Source organism: Littorina saxatilis, linkage group LG11 (assembly GCF_037325665.1).
Source record: "Littorina saxatilis isolate snail1 linkage group LG11, US_GU_Lsax_2.0, whole genome shotgun sequence".
Lineage (NCBI taxonomy): Eukaryota > Metazoa > Mollusca > Gastropoda > Littorinimorpha > Littorinidae > Littorina > Littorina saxatilis.
The window spans coordinates 36,244,452-36,252,540 of NC_090255.1; the positions used below are offsets into that span (position 1 = coordinate 36,244,452).

Sequence of the window (8,089 nt, forward strand, 5' to 3'; positions counted from 1 at the left end):
AAGTCACGCTGTTATTATTAAGTCCAAATGTTTACTTTGTCTTGTTTAGTTTTAGGTTGATAACAAAAAGACTCCCGACCTGACCACTACAGCGTTTAGCGGGTCACCAAGAATCAGTCCTGATTGGTCAAATAGTCACATGGCGCACTGACATTGTAATACGATGACATGTCTTCATTCTTCTACCTTTGCATGTTGTTCTTCTTTCCCTCTTTGTTTGTCAGCACGGCCGTTTTCAAAACACGTACATACTTATTTTTTTATACAAAAGCTACTGACAAAGTTGTAGATAATCTGGAAAAGGTTGAATTTGTCCTATCGAAGGACGGTCAACAGAATGAATGAAAGTGTCCTTCGTAATGTTCGTGTTTATTTCCACAGATCAGCCACTTGTTAAGCATACACATTGCATATAATTACGTCACGTTTGTCTAAGGGCCGTCAATACTTGACTGAATGAGAAAAAAACGTCGACGAGTAAAGCCCTACACATGATCTGCCTGCACTAAAACTCACACTGTGTTTTTTATTATGACTTCATGCCATACATAATGACAACAACTTCAATTATTGAGTTAAATATTGGCCTCGAAATAACCCATTTTAACAAGAATCGCTGGGATTGCCGAATCAAAACTTAGCTTTAAGGTGGACATAACGGCGAAGAACTGCAAAAGTGCGTATCTATGTCCAATAGTCACTTCTGAATAGAATGTTGTCTACTACCGTGCAAGCTTGTATTCTAAAAACTGACTGCGGTGTGAACATTGCCCTGAAGTAGTCTCGCGCAGAGTGTTTTGCAATTGTTTTTTTTCTTTTCAAATTACTTCTCTCAGCAACCGCGACTATTACCACAACCACGATTACCACTACGGGTAAATATGTATAAGTTACAGCTCCCTCCATCCATGGTATCGCCTGATATTTTGTCGAGACTGGGTCAATGAATATGATGACGTCACTCGAGGCTCTGCCGAGAGTGACGTCATAGAGCCTCGAGTGACGTCATTATATTCTTTCACCCCGTCGAGACAAAATATCACGCGATACCATGGATGGACGGAACTGTAACGTATATATGGCATGACCAAAGTAAAGAGAATTTGTCATGGGATGTGGAAAGAAATCATTGGAAATTCACCATGGGCAATCAACCCAAGCCTAGAAGTTGTAGAACTATATTTTGTTTCAGTCTTGGCAAGGCCAGTTGTGTCCAGTTCCGGAAAAGACATCATGAATTCATTCACGCTGCCGAGACGAAACAAACTATTCCATGGATGAAAACGTATAAGCTTATATCCCGTGACGCATCAAAGCTAAATTTTGTTTTGAAATGTCTTCACAACGTACAGATAACTCGGAACGACATAATCGCCCTCACAAGACAGGAAAAACGCAGACTTTGTTTTTCGTCTGCTACAAATCTAGTCTTGTTGGTTGACGGAGAGAATAAAGCTTCAATCGTACCTTCATCAACAGGAATAAATGCTCAATACGCTGCCAGTTCGCAACTGAACCTTGTTTTTTTTTCTTTAACTTTTTGGTTATCATTGAAACGGCAATCCAAAAGAGTGTTTCAGCTGTTTCAAGACACAGACACTGTTTCCTTCTTTTGAGTTGCTTTTCAGTCTAAAATGACACCGGAAGCGAAAAATTGTCGCGTGTACTGTCGTCACAAAAAGACGTCATGACAAAGTTACACGCAAAGCGAAAGAGACTTTGACGTCATTAACTTTTGTTCGGAATTTTCCGTCTGTTCCTAGCTTGTCAGTGAAGACCTGACGTGAGTAAGCTTATTGTTACACGACACTTGAGATTGCCACAAGTTCTCAAAGGTCGTATAGTTGTGTTCTTTTATTCTACGTCGCCCGTCTTCGCAGCAGCAGAAAACAACTCGTCAAATTGAGTTCGAGGATTTATTTAGCATTCCATACATACAACTGCACATCGTAGCAGAACTCAAATAGAAGCTTTTTTACATACAAATCGCGCTGGCATATATAGTAAATACTCAATCTCGAGAATATTCCAGACCGAACATGATACAACTACATTATACGAGCCGTGCATGGACTAAACTAGCGACATTCTCTATGACGTACATCAAAAGCGCCGACGCACTTAATCCGAACGAACGCCACGAACTCACGACTAAAACAGCATGGTAAACAACTTGTTTTGACAGGACTAGAAAGTTCACCTGCATTCTCGTCCAAGCATAAATATTGTGTTTACAAAATATAATATCGGTACTTTCCCACAAAGTACAAATAAGTCAACTACATGCAACACACAAAACTGAACCAAAGCTCAGCAACGGTAGCGTTTCCTAACATTGTAACTCCCCTAAGTTTTGGGAGAGGTATAGGAATACCTTTTATCGTACAAAACACTCAGACACAATCAACCACTCTTACTCTAATCACTGACTCCACACCCAGGCAACATTCAAACCAAAGTTTATTATTTACACACACGACATCACCGCATTCACATTCACACCCAATCACAATCACTCAAAATCAAAGATAGATGAAGTAGGAAGAATTATCTTAAAGTTTTAACGAAACAAAATGGCTATGAGAATTTATAACTTAATACTAAGAAGACTGTAGATACCCCTAAATATTACCATTTACCACCTTAATCCCCTAATCCCGAAAAATCAAGATGTCTCTTTACAAATTTATCTCAACTCAAAATCCGCTTATCTTCACCTACATTAATCAATTAACCCCGTTATTTATTAACTAACTTTTATTTCTAACTTATATTTACCCTAATACCTCGTGATAGGGACTACCGACGTTTACTGCTACACTGCCTTCAACCTTGATGCATAAGATCAACGCCAAACGCAGCTACACATGAAACCCGTAGGCCCAGCCACCAGTAATACTAATTAACTTAACTTTAAATAACAAACCCCTCAATTCTCTTCCACTTATTTCAACACAATATTTGTCTAATGGTACGAACATTAATTCATCAATAACACACTCACATTAATCCACCACGTAACAACCTTACTTCATAACAACAAATTACCATATCACTACATAATTTTCTCTTCGTGCGTAATGATCATGACGTTTCACATCAAAGTCCAGTTTCAAATCTCGCCGATCCACAAAATCAACCGTCGCTCGACAAAATAAAGACACTCCAGATTAATCCCGTTGAAATGTAATTAACCAGGCCTGGTACTAAATTACTAACCTAATATTTAATTAATAGTCAATTACTACCTGGTTTCCTCTAACACTTGCAGAATCTCCATGTCTTTAAATGTATTTAAACTAACTTATAGGTCACAGTGCTTATTGAAGCCACAGCTGCATAACTCAGGCACACAGATGCCATAATATATTCTTGTGCACAGACTGCTCGTGGCAATAGAATGCCAGCACCTTCACACTTTACCCACTGACGGTGGGCCACCTCACCTCCACAGCTCACACTTTGCGACACACCGGTGGTCAAAAACCCCACCAACTAGCACGCCTTCCTCCCAGGTATAGAGTCGGAAGCATCTTGCACCCGGAAACTCATGCTGTCTCTTATGTCGTTCGTCTCTCCTGGCTTGGACTCTTCCACAGCCCCGCTTCTGTGCTTGAACGCTGTCGTAGGAACAAAGCCAAGTATAACTACTTGTTCCCCCAACAATACTTCAATTATCTCCCCTTACCCACAAAGTCCATAAATTGACTCTCCTAACAACAATATCTCCCTCATTTGACTTCCCATAATTATCAATTTTCATCGACTTACAAAGTCCCCTCTTTACTTAATTACTCATTAATTACCATAATTAACTACCTAATTAACCACCCTGGCCATCTCATCAAAGTTACTATTTAACTTTAACCACAACATCAATATCAAAATACCAGAGTCCCAACATGACCAATTATGTAATAATTCTTACAATTTTTACTCCCTTAAATACCTCATTATAGTCTTTACTTTTATACAATTGTAAATACACCATCATCAATATAAATGTACAAAGTATCAAAGAAACTACAATGGGAAGAAGGATAACTTCCTCATTGGGCATGCTTAGAAATGAGAATGGCTAAATACGAGTTATTCCCCTTTTCTACATGCTGACCAGGCTGTCTCCTGCTTTGTCATGACTAGTACAGTCGATCTTTCTCATGCTGTGACTTGCTTTATTTTCACATTTTCGGTATTTAAAACAGCAAACACACACACACACACACATACACTGAAGAAGTTTCCATTCTGATTCGGTTATTTTATTTGGTGCTATATGTTTGCTTCACATTGTTTCTTCTTTTACATTGCTAAACACATCCATAATGCATGCATGGCTCATTCGAAAGAGGGCAACTGAATAACTGATGCCCAATAGCAATAAATACTGAACAACTGAACAATAAATAGCAATAAATGATGACAGCGCCAAGTTTTTAAGTACAAAGTGAAATCATGTGACTGGACAAAGGCACAATTACAAAATACAAATAAAAAAATCAAGGCTCATTTTAAATTAAGTTCTCAGCTCATGGGGAAGCATAAGGTGACCCTAGAAACCGAAATTAGGAGACCTCCCGCCCCCAGGGCAGACTACAAAAAAAAGGGGGGGGGGGCTAATTTGTGAAAAAGTATAAAAGGAATCGAAAACTGTATACATGTATTTAGTTAATACCCCAAAAATTGTATAGTATATACAATGTCAGACCCTAAAGAAAGTTTGTTAGTCTTTGCTTAGGCAAAACAAAGCAAAATAGCCTGTTTACGGTATCCCGACCAACCCTATTTTTCTAGACCAACCCTAGACTTTTTTTTTTTGGCATTTGGAAAAAAAGAAAAAGAAAAAAAAAATCAATTTTGTTCCTGTTTTTTTGCAAAATAATTTAAAAAGATGGTTATAAATTTTTTTTAAGAAAAGCCGACCTACCGACCCTCTTTTTGTGTGCCTATGTTACTGTAAACAGACTAAAAGGTACATCAGAAACAACACACCAGGGAGGGTCCAAAATTGTATCAAAATATAGATGGTAGGGAATTCAAAATGAAAAAGACAATAGACAAAACATGTACTTCGGCTCATAGAGCCTTCTTTAATTTTTGACTCATTAAGTCCATGCTCCGAGAGTCCTTTTTTTTAATTTTGAATTGCCTACCATCTATTTTTTTTATACAATTTTGGACCCTCTTTGTACGGAGAGAGTTGGCAATTGTTAATCACATTCTCTCATCTCATTGACTCTCCTTCAGCTCCTTGGTAACATGCGTTCCCGTCTCTGCCAGGATTGGACACAGCAGCAGATAACCGGTAAATATGTAACAGGCATAAATGGCAAAATAGCTCGCCTCGCCTGATAATATATGAGACAACTGTTCTACTACAAAGTCTTTCTTGGGAGGCTTGGCTAATTTACTCGCTCGTTTTACACGGGGTTCCATCGTTTTCTTTTCTAATCGGAAAACCTTGCTCCTCAGTTTGTTGACCTTCTGCCAAAGTTCCGCTTCACGAGGGGATGGGGAAGATGACGACTTTGATGCTTTACATCCTATGTCCTCCAGGATCGCCTGAATGTCATCTAAAAAAGAAAACACACATAAAATAACATAACCATAACAAGTTACAACCTGGAAGAAATTAAAACACGTGTAATTAAATCACAAAATGAAAATAAACAATAGCGTAGGAAGGCAGGCCAGAAATGAAGTGTATTTGCAACTATGGATACGATGTGGAACAATGATGGAATTGACCTTGTTTGGTACTGAATGGGTGAGGCCATTAGAACTGTACCCACGGAAGCTATATATATAAGCTTCATATTGATTGATTGATTGATTGATTGATTAGGACAACAGTACCAGGTAAACTCCTCACACACCATGCCTCTTCCTTTCTTTCTTTATTTGGTGTTTAACGTCGTTTTCAACCACGAAGCTTATATCGCGACGGGGAAAGGGGGGGGGGGGGAGATGGGAATAGAGCCACTTAATTGTTTCTTGTTACACCATGCCTCTAACAGGATATGTTTCCCATCTTTACGTGTTGGAACTACAGGTACAATTTCATCCATCCATGCATCCGCCCTATACAGCTTCTTCTTCTTCTTCTTCTTCTTCTTCTGCGCTCGTGGGCTGAAACTCCCACGTGCACTCATTTTTTTTGCACAAGTGGAATTTTACGTGTATGATCGTTTTTACCCCGCCATTTAGGCAGCCATACGCCGCTTTCGGAGGAAGCAAGGCGGGGTATTTTTGTGTTTCTAAAACCCACCGAACTCTGACATGGATTACAGGATCTTTTTCGTGCGTACTTGGTCTTGTGCTTGCGTGTACACATGAAGGGGGATAAGTCACTAGCAGGTCTGCACATAAGTTGACCTGGGAGATCGGAAACATCTCCACACTTAACCCACCAGGCGGCCGCGACCGGGATTCGAACCCTCGACCTTCCGAGTTAATAGACCGACGTCTTACCACCCCGCCACAGCGCCCGTCACCCTATACAGCAATTATCAACTATGTAATGGATGTGTTTAAACATTTTTTGATGTCAGGGTGTTCTTCATGGTTAAAAATCTCTTACCTGGTTGAACAATTTGTGCATCAGGCGACAGGTCGGTGCTGGCTTCATTTGTAGCTACCCTTTGCGATGGTGGCTTCCTCCCACTAGCAACCTGCAAATGCACAGCTCTTTAACTGACAAACTCACAACCAACACCCAGTCACAATGAAACAATTCTCCCAATTTCATGGCATTGGTCTTAGGCCACACAAAAAAGTGTATGTTTCTCGTAAGGCAAAACAAAAAATAATCTGTTTACAGTATCCGGACCACCCTATTTTTTTCCCACCGGCCCTAGACTTTTTTGGGGCATTAAAAAATGAAATTAAAATATTCAGATGGCTAAAATACAAAAATAAAAAGCCGACCTACCGACGCTATTTTTGGGGGGCCTATGTTACCTTAAACAGACTTTTTTTGTGGCCTAACATGACTAAAGGTGGAGATTTTTTTTCTAAACTTTTTTTTTTAAACCATCTTTTTAATTTATTTTGTTGAAAAACAGGAAAACAATTGATTTTCGAATACCCCTTTTATTTTTGAAAATGCAAAATAAAAGTCTAGGGTCGTCGGGAAAACATAGGTAGGGTCAGGTGACCAGAAACATACAACTTTTTTGTTGTTGACGCCGACCCTATACTTTTTTTGCCATTTGGGGCTGTTTTTTGGCAAAATAAGTTCATCATATCATCATAATCAAGACGTCGATCCAAAATAAGTAACTTTTTTTTGTTGGCCTTATCATTTTGTTGCGCTAAATGCAAACAGGCATTATTTGATGGGAACAATGCTGGTTTTTTTCAATTCTTACATCAGCCTCAAACTTGTCATTACTCAACCTGCATTTAATAGTGTGCTTCATTGGTTTGCAAAAACCTAAAACCAATAAATAAATAACCTTCGGTGGTGGATTGGGCACTGCAAACAATGTCGGGACAGCATTCCACACAAGTGATCCTCTCTGCAGGATTGTTTTACTGGTTGGCCTCAAAGTGATCAGTACAAAGCTTGAGACCTTGAACATCAGCTGGCTGCAGCTTTTCAAAGTCCTCTCGCCTTGTGAATTGCATCCATATTCTGCACCTAGTTTGACAATAAAAACAACAATGTTATTGTTAAACTAAGCAAAAAGGAAAGAAAAAATAAATCAGATCTTCAGTCTAAATCTAACGCTCTGCCTGAACGCAAAACGGATGAGTGATGTACCTTTGTACTGTAGTTTTCCCGTAAGCAAGGTTTGATAAAGATTTCGGCAAATATGCCCACGGGTAGTTTGTCATCAAGTGTAAACTGTTGTTTTGTACTGACTGCTGACTCACACTCACAGTCGTAAGTACAGTGTACACATGCACACACAGGTACACACGCAGACACACGCGTACATAGTACAGCTAGTACAGAAATCTCAGGATGAACCGATCCATGCTATGTTTGTAATATTTCATTTGCATATTAGTTCTATAAATACTGTAGTATCATAGCAGACAAAAATGCCCAGAGACAGTTGGCTTATATCTGAGTGAGTTGACT

At 39.2% G+C, this 8,089-nt stretch overlaps 1 long non-coding RNA gene across 1 annotated transcript; it reads right to left on the bottom strand.

Annotated features, from left to right (window-relative positions):
- Window positions 1-5,355: 5,355 nt before the first annotated feature.
- LOC138980366 (uncharacterized) lies at window positions 5,356-7,655 on the bottom strand. Its single transcript, XR_011460308.1, has 3 exons — window positions 7,458-7,655; window positions 6,581-6,671; window positions 5,356-5,573 (listed from the first exon to the last, which is right to left on the bottom strand). It is a non-coding gene; the product is annotated as an uncharacterized lncRNA (long non-coding RNA).
- Window positions 7,656-8,089: the final 434 nt, after the last annotated feature.